The sequence below is a fragment of the Schistocerca americana genome, chromosome 5, assembly GCF_021461395.2.
Source record: "Schistocerca americana isolate TAMUIC-IGC-003095 chromosome 5, iqSchAmer2.1, whole genome shotgun sequence".
Classification (NCBI taxonomy): Eukaryota; Metazoa; Arthropoda; class Insecta; order Orthoptera; family Acrididae; genus Schistocerca; species Schistocerca americana.
This window is the reverse complement of record NC_060123.1, coordinates 173,238,186-173,252,440: the sequence shown is the minus strand read 5'-3', so window position 1 is coordinate 173,252,440 and position 14,255 is coordinate 173,238,186.

Genomic DNA, 14,255 nt, shown 5'->3' with positions numbered 1-14,255 from the left:
TAATTTTCACATCTGTCAACATCTGCTTTCTTTGGGATTGGAATTATTATATTCTTTTTGAAGTCTGAGGGTATTTCGCCTGTCTCATACATCTTGCTCACCAGATGGTAGAGTTTTGTCAGGACTGGCTCTCCCAAGGCTGTCAGTAGTTCTAATGGAATGTTGTATACTCCAGGGGCCTTGTTTCGACTCAGGTTCTTCAGTGCTCTGTCAAACTCTTCACGTAGGATCATATCTCCCATTTCATCTTCATCTACATCCTCTTCCATTTCCAAAATATTGTCCTCAAGTACATCGCCCTTCTATAGACCCTCTATATACTCCTTCCACCTTTCTGCTTTCCCTTCTTTACTTAGAACTGGGTTTCCATCAAAGCTCGTGATATTCATGCAAGTGGTTCTCCTTTCTCCAAAGGTCTCTTTAATTTTCTTGTAGGCAGTATCTATCTTACCCCTAGTGAGATAAGCCTCTACATCTTTACATTTGTCCTCTAGCCATATCTGCTTAGCCATTTTGCACTTCCTGTCGATCTCATTTTTGAGACGTTTGTATTACTTTTTGCCTGCTTCATTTACTGCATTTTTATATTTTCTCCTTTCATCTATTAAATTCAATATTTCTTCTGTTACCCAAGGGTTTCTACTAGCCGTCGTCTTTTTACCTTCTTGATCCTCTGCTGCCTTCACTATTTCATCCCTCAAAGCTACCCATTCTCCTTCTACTGTATTTCTTTCCCCAATTCCTGTCAATTGTTCCCTTATGCTCTCCCTGAAACTCTCTACAATCTCTGGTTCTTTCAGTTTATCCAGGTCCCATCTCCTTAATTTCCCACCTTTTTGCAGTTTCTTCAGTTTTAATCTACAGTTCATAACCAATAGATTGTGGTCAGAGTACACATCCGCCCCTGGAAATGTCTTACAATTTAAAACCTGGTTCCTAAATCTCTGTCTTACCAACATAAAATCTATCTGATACCTTGTAGTATCTCCAGGATTCTTCCATGTATACAACCTTCTTTTATGATTCTTGAACCAAGTGTTAGCTATGATTAAGTTGTACTCTGCGCAAAATTCTACCAGGCGGCTTCCTCTTTCATTTCTTAGCTCCAATCCATATTCACCTACTATGTTTCCTTCTCTCCCTTTTCCTACTCTCGAATTCCAATCACCCATGACTATTAAATTTTCGTCTCCCTTCACTACCTGAACAATTTCTTTTATCTCATCATACATTCATCAATTCCTTCATCATCTGCAGAGCTAGTTGACATATGAACTTGTACTACTGCAGTAGGCATGGGCTTCGTGTCTATCTTGGCCACAATAATGCGTTCACTATGTTGTTTGTAGTACCTTACCCGCACTCCTATTTTTTTATTCATTGTTAAACCTACTCCTGCATTACCCCTATCTGATTTAGTATTTATAACCCTATAGTCACCTGACCAAAAGTCTTGTTCCTCCTGCCACCGAACTTCACTAATTCCCACTATATCTAACTTTCACCTATCGATTTCCCTTTTTAAAATTTCTAACCTACCTGCCCGATTAAGGGATCTGACATTCCACGCTCCGATCCGTAGAACGCCAGTTTTCTTTCTCCTGATAACGACGTCCTCTTGAGTAGTCCCCGCCCGGAGATCCGAATGGGGGACTATTTTACCTCCGGAATATTTTACCCAAGAGGACGCCATCATCATTTAATCATACAGTAAAGCTGCATGCCCTCGGGAAAAATTACGGCTGTAGTTTCCCCTTGCTTTCAGCCGTTAAGGTATACCATATCTGTTCATACAGATCTGTTTCATACAGATAAGGTGTACCATATCTGCATGAAACCACTCATTGATGGTTATACCCCACAGAGCTACCAGACTGCGGGGAATGTGGTTGCCGAATTTCAACCTGCTGTTCCAAACAGTCCTACAAATTTTCTGAGGAATCGAAAACAGGTGATGTAGCGAGCCAGATGCCGTGCGATGGGACGCCTGAATGTTCATCGAATCAGGAACGTACCTGTGCATCCCTGTGAACGAGGCTGTTGTCTTATTGACAGAACTGAATATTGACAGCATACTCATCATGAGGGTGTTAAACAAAGGACATTAATTGGGTCAGCGAGAATGTTGAAACACCGAGGTTCATGTTCTTGGCTAATTGAATGTTGGCCCTAGTTCTGGTACGAAACACAAAACGCAGAACAGCCAATGCCCTGAACATCATCTTCGAAATTTAGTGGGTTTACTGCGATTTGTCGGGCCATACTACGCTCCTCCCGTCACCGACTCACAACTTTCTTTGTTGTATGGCCCATTTAACAGAAGCAGCTCTACTTCTGCTGTGAACAATGTCTTTTTGCGAGGTACCTGACTTCAGATTGCCACTGCGTACTGTTTCTTTAGCAAGGGTCGCTCGAAAACTTAACCTGCATTCACTAACACTAGCAACTCCTGTGTGGTTTGCGAACAACTGTCGGTGGCAAGACTACACTCATATCCTGGACCTGTTAGTTAAGATCTTTTTACGACCACTCTTCGTACACCTTTTTATACAGCTGCGAGTGGAAGACCGTTCCTTGTAGGTACACTGGAGAGCACACGGCAAATGGGCGCCTTCATAACAGTGTGGTGACGGGCGCTCCCAAACACGATAGCTCCTTTCTGGTATTGTTACAGCTCCACGTCGACTCACCTTATTGCGTCATTTCACGTAACCGAATGGCACCACACCACTTCATCGCTATGACTTAACGTCAGCGGTGCAGGAACACGTGACTGCCGTGCACTAGCTCTATCTGTATGCGACGCTCCAGTGCGGCCAGTGCGCTCTTTTAAGGCGTTGACCAGTATTTTGTCCCGCTTGTGGCAATCCTTCGTTCTCGAAGACGCGGGACATTAGTAAGAGGTCCGAGCAGATGTAATTTCGATGTATTGCTCATGCGCTGCCTGCGATATGCAAGGTATAAGAGTATCTCTGACCAGAGAGCAGTGTTGACTGCAGTAGGAACTGTGTAGCTGTAGCAGTAAGATGTTGCTAGTCTGCAGTCTGCTCTGGTCTGGTCTGGTGTATCGTGTTGGCTGGCCCTGTCGCGGTGCAGCGATGTCGGAGCCTGAGTATTGTTGTATAAGGTAAAAAGCAGCCTCGCGCATATGTAGTAATGTTATCTCAAGTCCCATGTAAATGTTTTAAAAATCTCGTAATAATAATCTTCCTCATAAAAAGTAACTTTTAACAACCATTCATTTCAATTTAAAGAATTTACTAATTTCTCCCATCCATGATCATCCCGATTGTTGCAAAAGAAAAAAATCAGTTGCTTCCTTTCATAAATGACAGATCTATCGGACAGCATTGCACAGGGCTGTGCCAGAAAAATTTATTGTAAGAGCAGATATATATACGTTATCCGGCGATTTCATTGAGGTAAGAATTTTTCTCTTTTTTATTCAGAATGATCTTTCAGGGCCATGACGCAGCACTGCTGACGTCCAAAATTTACCAGTTTAAATTCACAGTCAATTATTGAAAAGTTATAAGTGAGCGACAATTTAATTGAGAGGTTAGTTACATTGTATTATCACCAGGTTACTGAATTTATTTTTTGTTGGGTCGTTACACTGAATGTGAACGACATAATTATATTTTTTTCTGTTGAGAGGTTTAGCAAATTTTCTGTTTTGAAGCTACACTAAACGTGAATATTATTCTTATTATTTATTTTATTTCGTGGGGAGGTTACACAGTGGCTGATGATATAAATAAAGAATACCAACCACTACTACTAGTTTCGGCGCAATACTAACACAATCTTCAGGCATAGCAGGAATCAAGAGTACTTTCACTTCTTGTCCCACGAATCGTAGAAACACCAATCATGGCGACAACATGTTGTAGAGTACACACACCCGATGTATGCAGTCCACGACTACTACACTCATGCTCATAAATTAAGGACATTGCTGATACATGGTGAAACAACGCTCTGGTGGGCGGTTTGCGGGTTTCAGTCACCTCGGGGTATGACCATGAGGTGCATTTGACCTGCGGTCGTCGCACGGTGGCGCTGGGAGCAGTCCACATACGCAGAGGTGTGTTGGTGCGTGTCAGTGTACGGTGCAGCGAGCAAGTGTGTAGACGTTTTCAGATTTGCTAATGGTGACTGTGTGTTGAAAATGGCTCAAAGAACACATATTGATGACGTTATGAGGGGTAGAATACTAGGGCGACTGGAGGGTGGTCAAACACAGCAGGTCGTAGCACGGGCGCTCCGTGTGCCACAAAGTGTGATCTCAACATTATGGCAACAATTCCAGCAGACAGGAAACGTATCCAGGCGCTACAGTACGGGACGTCCACAGTGTACAACACCACAAGAAGACCGAAATCTCACCATCAGCGCCCGCACACGGCCATGGAGTACTGCAGGTAGCCTTGCTCGGGACCTTACTGCAGCCACTGGAACAGTTGTCTCCAGACACACAGTCTACAGACGACTGAACAGACATGATTTAGTCGCTCGGAGACCTGCAAGGTGTATTCCACTGACCCCTGGTCACAGGAGAGCCCGTAAGCATAGTGTCAAGAACACAGTTCATGGTCATTGGAACAGAGGTCCCAGGTTATGTTCACGGACAAGTCCAGGTATAGTCTGAACAGTGATTGATTCTCACCGGGTTTTCATCTGGCGTGAACCAGGAACCAGCTACCAACCCCTTAATGTCCTTGAAAGGGATCTGTGGTGTGTGTGTGTGGGGGGGGGGGGGGGGAGGATTATGATTGGTGCACGTATGCCCCTGCATGTCTTTGATAGGGGAACTGTACAGGTTAGGTGTATCGGGACGTCATTTTTCACCAGTATGTCCGCCTTTTCAGGGGTGCAGTGGGCCCCACATTCCTCCTGATGGATGATAACGCACGTCCCCACCGAGCTACCATCGTGGAGGAGTAACTTGAAACAGAAGAAATCAGGCGAATGAAGTGACCTTTCTGTTCTCCAGACCTAAAACCTATCGAGCACGTCTGGGATGCTCTCAGTCGACGTATCGCTGCACGTCTTCAAACCCCTACGACAGTTCAGGAGCTCCGACAGGCACTGGTGCAAGAATGGGAGGCTATACCCCTGCAGCTGCGCGACCACCTGATCCAGAGAGTGCCAGCCCGTTGTGCAGTCTGTGTACGTGTGCATGGTGGTGGTATCCCATATTGATGTCGGGGCACATGCGCATGAAACAGTGGCGTTTTGTGCCACATTGTAAGTAGGCTATTTAGGTTTCTATGTTGGCAACGCCACGTAGCGCTCTGTATGAAAATCACTGACTGTGCTGTGTGCAGTCTGTGGCTGGTTTGCATTGCTATTGTAGTGTTGGGCAGTTGGACGTGAACAGCGCGTAGCGTTGCGCAGTTGGAGGTGTGCCGCCAGCAGTGGTGGATGTGGGAAGAGAGATGGCAGAATTTTGAGAGCGGAAGATCTGGACGTGTGGCAGAGCTGTCATTGGTAGTCAGGTGAATAATATGCAAAGGTTTCCAACGTAATTATAGCCGCACGACGGCAGTCAGCATACTTTGAACGCGGAATGGTAGTTGGAGCTAGATGCGTGGGACATTCCAAGTTGCAAATAGTTAGGGAATTGAATATACCGCGATCCATGTTGTCAAGAGTGTGCTGACAATACCAAATGTCGGGCATTATCTCCCACCAACGACAACGCAGTGGCCGACGGCCTTTACTTAACGATCGAAAACACCAGCGTTTGCGTATAGTTGTCAGTGCTAACAGACAAGCAACACTGCGAGAAATAACCTGAGGAATCAATGTATGAAGTACAAAGAACGTCTCCGTTAGGACAGTGCGGCGAAATTTTGCTGTGGCAACAGGCGACCGACGCGAGTGTCTTTGATACGGGGACGACATAGCCAGCAGCCCCACTCCTGGGTGCGAGACCATGTCGGTTGGACCCTATGCAACTGGAAAACCGTGGCCTGGTCAGGTAAGACCCAGTTTCAGTTGGTAAGAGCTGATGGTAGAGTTCCAGTGTGGCCCAAATCCCACCCAGATCACGCGACATGAATCTCGTTAAATATTTTTGGAGAAAAGAGAACCACTTGCATGAATTTCAAGAGCTCAGATGGAAACCCAGTTCTAAGTAAAGAAGGGAAAGCAGAAAGGTGAAAGGATTATATAGAGGGTCTATACAGGGGCGATGTTCTTGGGGACAATATTATGGAAATGGAAGAGGAGGTAGATGAAGATGAAGTGGGAGATACGATACTGCGTGAAGAGCTTGACAGAGCACTGAAAGACCTGAGTCGAAACAAAGCTCCAGGAGTAGACAACATTCCATTAGAACTACTGACAGCCTTGGGAGAGCCAGTCCTGACAAAACTCTACCATCTGGTGAGAAAGATGTATGAGACAGGCGAAATACCCTCAGACTTCAAGAAGAATATAGTAATTCAAATCCCAAAGCAAGCAGATGTTGTGAAAATTACCGAACAGTCAGTTTAATACGTCACAGCTGCAAAATACTAACTCGAATTCTTTACAGACGAATGGAAAACTGGTAGAGGCCGACCTCGGGGATGATCAGTTTGGATTCCTTAGAAATGTTGGAACACGTGAGGCAATACTGACCCTACGACTTATCTTAGAATAAAGATTAAGGAAAGGCAAACCTACGTTTCTAGCATTTGTAGACTTAGAGAAAGCTTTTGACAATGTTGACTGGAATACTCTTTCAAATTCTGAAGGTGGCAGGGGTAAAATACAAGGAGCGAAAGGCTATTTACAATTTGTACAGAAAGCAGATGGCAGTTATAAGAGTCGAGGGGCACGAAAGGGAGGCAGTGGTTGGGAAGGGAGTGAGACAGGGTTGTAGCCTCTCCCCGATGCTATTCAACGTCTATATTGAGCAAGTAGTAAGGGAAACAAAAGAAAAATTCGGAGTAGGTATTAAAATCAATGGAGAAGAAATACAAACGTTGAGGTTCACCGATGACATTGCAATTCTGTCAGAGACAGCAAAGGACTTGGAAGAGCAGTTGAACGGAATGGACAGTGTCTTGAGAGGAGGGTATAAGATGAACATCAACAAAAGCAAAACAAGGATAATGGAATGTAGTCGAATTAAACCGGGTGATGCTGAGGGAATTAGATTAGGAAATGAGAGACTTAAAGTAGTAAAGGAGTTTTGCTATTTGGGGAGCAAAATAACTGATGGTCGAAGTAGAGAGGATATAAAATGTAGACTGGCAATGACAAGGAAAGCATTTCTGAAAAAGAGAAATTTGTTAACATCGAGTATAGATTTGTGTCAGGAAGTCGTTTCTGAAAGTATTTGTATGGAGTGTAGCCTTGTATGGAAGTGAAACGTGGACGACAAATAGTTTAGACAAGAAGAGAATAGAAGCTTTCGAAATGTGGTGCTACAGAGGAATGCTGAAGATTAGATGGGTAGATCACATAACTAATGAAGAGGTATTGAATAGAATTGGGGAGAAGAGGAGTTTGTGGCACAACTTGACCAGAAGAAGGGATCGGTTGGTAGGACGTGTTCTAAGGCATCAGGGGATCACGAATTTAGTACTGGAGGGCAGCATGGAGGGTAAAAATCGTAGAGGGAGACCAAGAGATGAATACACTAAGCAGATTAAGAAGGATGTAGGATGCAGTAAGTACTGGGAGACGAAGAAGCTTGCACAGGATAGGGTAGCATGGAGATCTGCATCAAACTGGCCTCAGGACTGAAGACAACAACAGCAACAACAACAATCGAGAAGTCAGTTCGTGCACAAAATCCTACTCTGACAACACTTTCGCAATAACGGACGGGTGTAGAGAAAGCGTGGCTCAGTATTTCTGCAGACAACATTCAACAACATGAGTCCGTGCCACGTCCAGTTGCTGCACTACGCCGAGCTAAAGGAGGTCCGACACGTTGTTAGATGCATCCCATGACTTTTGGCACGCCAGTGTGGAGTGGGCGCAAATTTTAGGAAAAGGAACTAAAAGACGTGAAGTTAGTGACATACTACGCTGAGCCGTTAGCAGGACGCGAACAGCCGTTCACCCTCGCTCGCGTGCGGGTCTTTGAGGTTATTTATAGACAAGCCAGACGCATGAGGTGTAGCGGCGCGGGCCGCCAGAAATCGATACTGCTCCATCTAAGCCCAAGGTCGCCGGCGTCCGCGGTGGCCAAGGTCGTATCGGCTGTCACGTCTCTCGAGTGTACTGGCGGCCTCTGAAATCTGAGAGAGTTCTCCAGACGTCACACCGCGCAGCCGCACGCAGATCAACCGAAATGTTCAGAGCACTCCACATAGTGCATGATGCGTGTGACATTTTACAGTGGTAAGTGGGTGAGCAGCAACGCTGTGTACATCACTTTGTGCGGATGACCAGGTAACAGTTGTTGAACGTGTGGTATATATTTTCCATAAATACAAGCCACTGGGAATTTCAATCTTGCAATAGGAGAAAATGAGGCAATGGATTTGGAAACTGATGCTGCCTAGGTCTAAGAAAGTATAGTGGATTCTCGATATTGCTGCTGGTAAACCTTTCGAGGTATAAAGTCGTGGTCCACGAAACTCTTCTGTTCCTAAAGTTTCGTCCAGAACTGCGCTGATATCTTCGGAGGAGTTGCTCCTTCACTGAGTCTTCCCGACTGACGGGTCGGACGTCTCAGAGTGACATATATACTGGGCTATAGAAAACGGGGTGCGGCCGGAGCTACACGTCATAACCAGAGATAAAACTTAACTATCGATTGTCTTCTTATCAAAGACGAAAAACTATTTAGCAATTCTGCAGCGCTACGGTCTACAAGTCGCTAAGTTTCATGGTCTCTTCTTTCCTATTACAATTATCCCTATGTTATATACAGGGTCGTCCATCGATAGTGACCTGGCCAAATATCTCAGGAAATAAGCATCAAACGAAAAAACTACAAAGAACGAAACTTGTCTAGCTTGAAGGAGGCAATCATATGGCGCTATGGTTGGCCCGCTAGTTGCCGCTGCCATACGTCAAACGGATATCAACTGCGTTTTTTTTAAATAGGAACACCCATTTTCAATTACATATTCGTGTAGCACGTAAAGAAATATGAATGTTTTAGTTGGACCGCTTTTCTCGATTTGTGATAGATGGCGCTGTAACAGTCACAAACATACGGCTCACAATTTTAGACGAACAGATGGTAACAGGTAGTATTTTAAATTAAAATACAGAACGTAGGTACGTTTGAACATTTTATTTCGGTTGTTCCACTGTTATACAAGTACCTTTGTGAACTTATCATTTCTGAAAACGCATGCTGTTACTGCTTGATTACCTATATATACGACATTAATGCAATAAATGCTCAAAATGATAACCGTCAACCTCAATGCATTTGCAATACGTGTAACGACATTCCCCTCAACAGCGAGTAGTTCGCCTTCCGTAATGTTCGCACATGCATTGACAATGCGCTGACGCATGTTGTCAGGCGTTGCCGGTGGATCATGATAGCAAATATCCTTCAACTTTCCCCACAGAAAGAAATCTGGGGACGTCAGATCCAGTGAACGACCAATCCACCTGTCATGAAATATGCTGTTCAATACCGCTTCAGCTGCACGCGAGCCATGTGCCGGGCATCCACCATGTTGAAAGTACTTCGCCATTCTGTCAAGCAGTGAAATATCTTGTAGTAACATCCGTAGAAGATTACGTAGGAAATCAGCATACACTGCACGATTTACATTGCCATCGATAAAATGGGGCCAATTATCCTTCCTCGCATAATGCCGCACTATACATTAACCCGCCAAGGTCGCTGATGTTCCACTTGTCGCAGCCATCGTGGATTTTCCGTTGCCCAGTAGTGCATATTACGACGGTTTACTTTACCGTTGTTGGCGAATGACGCTTCGTCGCTAAATGGAACGCGTGCAAAAAATCTGCCATCGTCCCGTAATTTCTTTTGTGCCCAGTGGCAGAACTGTACACGACGTTCAAAGTCGTCGCCATGCAATTCCTGGTGTATAGAAATATGGTACGGGTGCAATCGATGTCGATGTAGCATTCTCAACACCGAAGTCTCTGAGATTCCTGATTCTCGCCCAATTTGTCTGCTACTGATGTGCGGATTAGCCGCGACAGCAGCTAAAACACCTACTTGGGCATCATCATTTGTTGCAGGTCGTGGTTGACGTTTCACCTGTGGCTGAACACTTCCTGTTTCCTTAAATAACGTAACTATCCGGCGAACGGTCCAGACACTTGGGTGATGTCGTCCAGGACACCGAGCAGCATGCATAGCACACGCCCGTCGGGCATTTTGATCGCAGTAGCCATACATCAACACGATATCGACCTTTCCCGCAATTGGTAAACGTTCCATTTTAACCGGGGTAATGTATCACGAAGCAAATACCGTCCGCACTGGCGGAATGTTACGTGATATCACGTACTTATACGTTTGTGACTATTACAGCGCCATCTATCACAAAGCGAAAAAAGTGGTCAAACTAAAAATTCATATTTCTTTACGTACTACACGAATATGTAATAAAAAATGGGGTTCCTATTTAAAAAAAGGCAGTTGATATCCATTTGACCTATGGCAGCGCCATTTAGCGGGCCAACCATAGCGCCATCTCGTTTCCCCCTTCAAGCTAGACGAGTTTCGTTCTTTGTGGTTTTTTCGTTTGATGCTTATTTCGATAGATATTTGGCCCGGTCACTATCAATGGACCACCCTGTATATATCAATGGTTTTTCTACATAGCCGCGGATAATAGTTCGTTGTCTAGATAAAATTTTTGCTTCGGAAAACTTTCTTTTGTGTCTTCCTGGCTGAGGAGCATACTCCCCTACAACCGGTCTGCCTATTTTCCCTAATCGGCAAAGAGTTTTGTGTTCCTTTAGCCGTAAATTCACATTTCTCTTGATTGTTCAAATGCAAACTTTACCACACGTACACGGGATGTTATATTGGCACATGCTGACAGAGGACGACGTTTATCCTTTAGAGATCGGAGTGCCTGACCTATTTCCTTTCTTGGTCTAAAAACCAGTCTAATGTCATGTTTCTTTAAAACCTTTCTGATCTGGTCAGTAACTTTCGTAATAAAAGGAAGAGAAACTGTATTCATCCGTCACTGTTTTTGACGCTTGTCCTTCGGCCTTCCATTGTTTGGTCGCTCTCAGAAGTCCGACCAGTCAAGCGGCAAGCCTCAACATTGGAGCAATGTCTCTGAAGATGCCCAGCGCAGTTCTGTACGAAATGTTAGGAACAGAAGCGTTTCGTGAACCACGACCTCATGTCCCGAAAGGTTTACCAGCAGCACACAAAATTCTTGATTTACGAGACCCCTTGGGTATACGAGGAAGTCCTACTGTCGCCGATTGCAACTGCGGCAGATGCTGGAGGTGTGAGAATTGGGGATCGTGTGCACCGGTACATTGTACATGGCACGAAGGTAACGTATCCAGTGGCGTGTCGTGTTGACGCCAGTAGTCGTCACATTGAGCCCTACTTAAAAGTGGACCCAGACGGCAGCCAACAGCACTCGGAGAGCTACGTGTGGTGTGGCAGTCTGCGTGTAAGGGGAAAACTGTACTGTTTCCGGACATGGGGCCGTTGCTAAAGGTGGCCGTCTTGGTCCCCACTAAAAGTCCTCAAACTCGGTAAAGGGAATTTAGATACATCCTCAGCTGCAGAATTTTACCCTGACGAAAAAGACAGCTTCAGTTGTGTGATAAATTTTTATTTTTGGTCTAACGAGTTTCGCGGCTTTAGAGCCACATCTTCACGGACACAAACTTACTTCGTAATTCATTTCAAACGATAATCAGTTGATGACCAACACTCTTTGTCCAGTTGTGACAATTCTGATTGACGGCTAAACATTTTTATCACAACTGCACAAAGAATGTTAGGTCATCTACTGGTTATCGTTTGAAATAAATATTTATCCATGAAGATGTGGCTCTAACGCCGCAAAACTAATCTGATCATCATACAGCTGAAGCGGTCTTTTTCATCGTGGTACAATTTACTAATAAATATATGGTATTTCGGAAGTGTTCATCTAATTAACACTGTATTAAGTAATTTTCTTGTTACTTTCTTGTCGGATGTAAGGATATCTCAGTAAAATATAAAGCAACAAGAATCAAATCTGGAGATGATGACAGGTCCGCAGAAGAGTGAGAAATAGCAAGGTTAGAACACGATGTAGAGGAAAGTAAACAGAAGTAACTGATGGCTATAAAAATTCCAACACCACGAGCACGACATGTAGGAAGTGTGCCACTTGCTTGGCTACGCAAATGATGAGCACCTCAACGCAGCCGCACGCAGTAAGTAGCAGGATACGTCCACATCGATCCTGCTCTACCATCGCTGCCTCAGAGAGGTTCCGCGTGGCTTCCTGGCCGTGCACGGCCGCTGGTTTCGGCAGTTCAAATAGCGGCGCGCGAACTGGGAAACAGACAGCGGTGCCTTACAAGGAACCCCTTGAGTACAACGTCGCAAGTTCAATCTGTAGTAAGGCTCTTTTGAAATTAGTGTGTTAACAATTATGACAGGAGAAATATTAGCTCATTATGTGCATCAAAAGGGCGACAGAAAATGAGTGTCCGGGAGTTGCAGAGATCAACCTTCCATGAAATGTATGTATTACCCTTTACAAAATCGACATCGTCGACTCTCAAGGAATGGTCAAAACAAACCATTAACTTGCACTATGAACATCGAATGAAACATGGCGAGCCACAGTGGTCACAAAGGTTTGCTCCATCAAGATCGAAGTCGAACTCCTTTGGAGTCACAAACAGTGCAGGACGCTTAGTTAGGGAATCCGCTCCCAGAATGCATATATAATTATATTGAAGCAACACGGCGATAAAAACTAATGGAATATGATGGCAAGCAACCGAATGCAAAACAGTCTGTCGTGGAGCTTATCGTGAAACGCTATCCTTTAAGGCGTGGCTGCAGATAGAGCAATAATGTATTTTACAGGCACGGAAACACAAACTTCAAGTGGCTGAATTTGTTTAGTGGTTCCAGGTGGTATGAAGTGCAATGTCACACACTTCTCAGGAGGGATAGTTTGCACTAAAGGAGTGCCATTTTTAAATACACATCACGAATCAAGCAAAAGAAAATTATTTTTGCCTACTATTGGGCAAAAGCAGTGCTCATACCATAGTTGTTGTTCTCTTACGCCCATTTTCCTACCCTTGCTTGCTGTGACTTGAATATTCCCTACTATCCTTCCAAGATCACGCACACTATAAATGATCGTAGGGGACAGAGCCCCTCCAACTTCACGCAGCACAGGAAATAACTTCACAGTCAATTTACCATTAAGATTAACAGTCAGCATAATTGTATACGAATGCTTTAAGGCGTTGGTTTTAGTTCATCTTGATTCAACTCTTTTTCGTACCTCTAATTTTTAGGCTTCCTTTCTAATGCATTTCCTCTCCAAATCCCGACTGGTTGGAGTTGAAAACAACTGCTTTACCGAACGAAGGGATAAGTTCATCTCATTTACAAATTTTGTGGCCGATTCCGTAGTTCACTGTGCATCGTCAAGTTGACGCTTTCTCTGAAATTTCATTATCTGACGTCTTCCAATTCTGTATCACTGAAGTTATCCAACCACCCACTGCTTCCCTTGAAATCAGTGTAATAAACGTAGCGCGTAATTTGATGTGCACAAGGCATTAGGTCACTATCGTGCACATCCTGCAAACTGTATCGAGCAGCGTTGAAACGCGCAAACACCAGTTGTTCTAACAAGTGCGCCATGTCCTCCCTTGAATATCCGTAGTTTTTCTTATGGCCGCGCGGTTAGAGGCGCCACGTCACGAATCGCGTGGCCCCTCCCGCCAGAGGTTTGTCCTCCCTCGGACATGGGTGTGTGTGATGCACCACACGGTCATATAGCTGTGGACTTATTCGAAATCTTGTCTTTTTACTATGCTGCAGCTGATCTTCCAAGTATGTAATTATGCTTAGTACCCGTTCCTTGGACAACGATTGTCATTTTCTACGTCTGACTGGAGACAAGATTTGTGGCTCCCTGATCGACAAGGATAATGATGTGCTACTTGGTTCGACACCTGTTTCAGTACCACATTTGCATGTTAAGCTCTCATCATCATCATTCTACTCCTCATGTACACTGTCCGCACAGTCGAGCATATACGACACCACTAATTCCACTAACTCGTCTTGCAGAAACGCTAGTATTTCA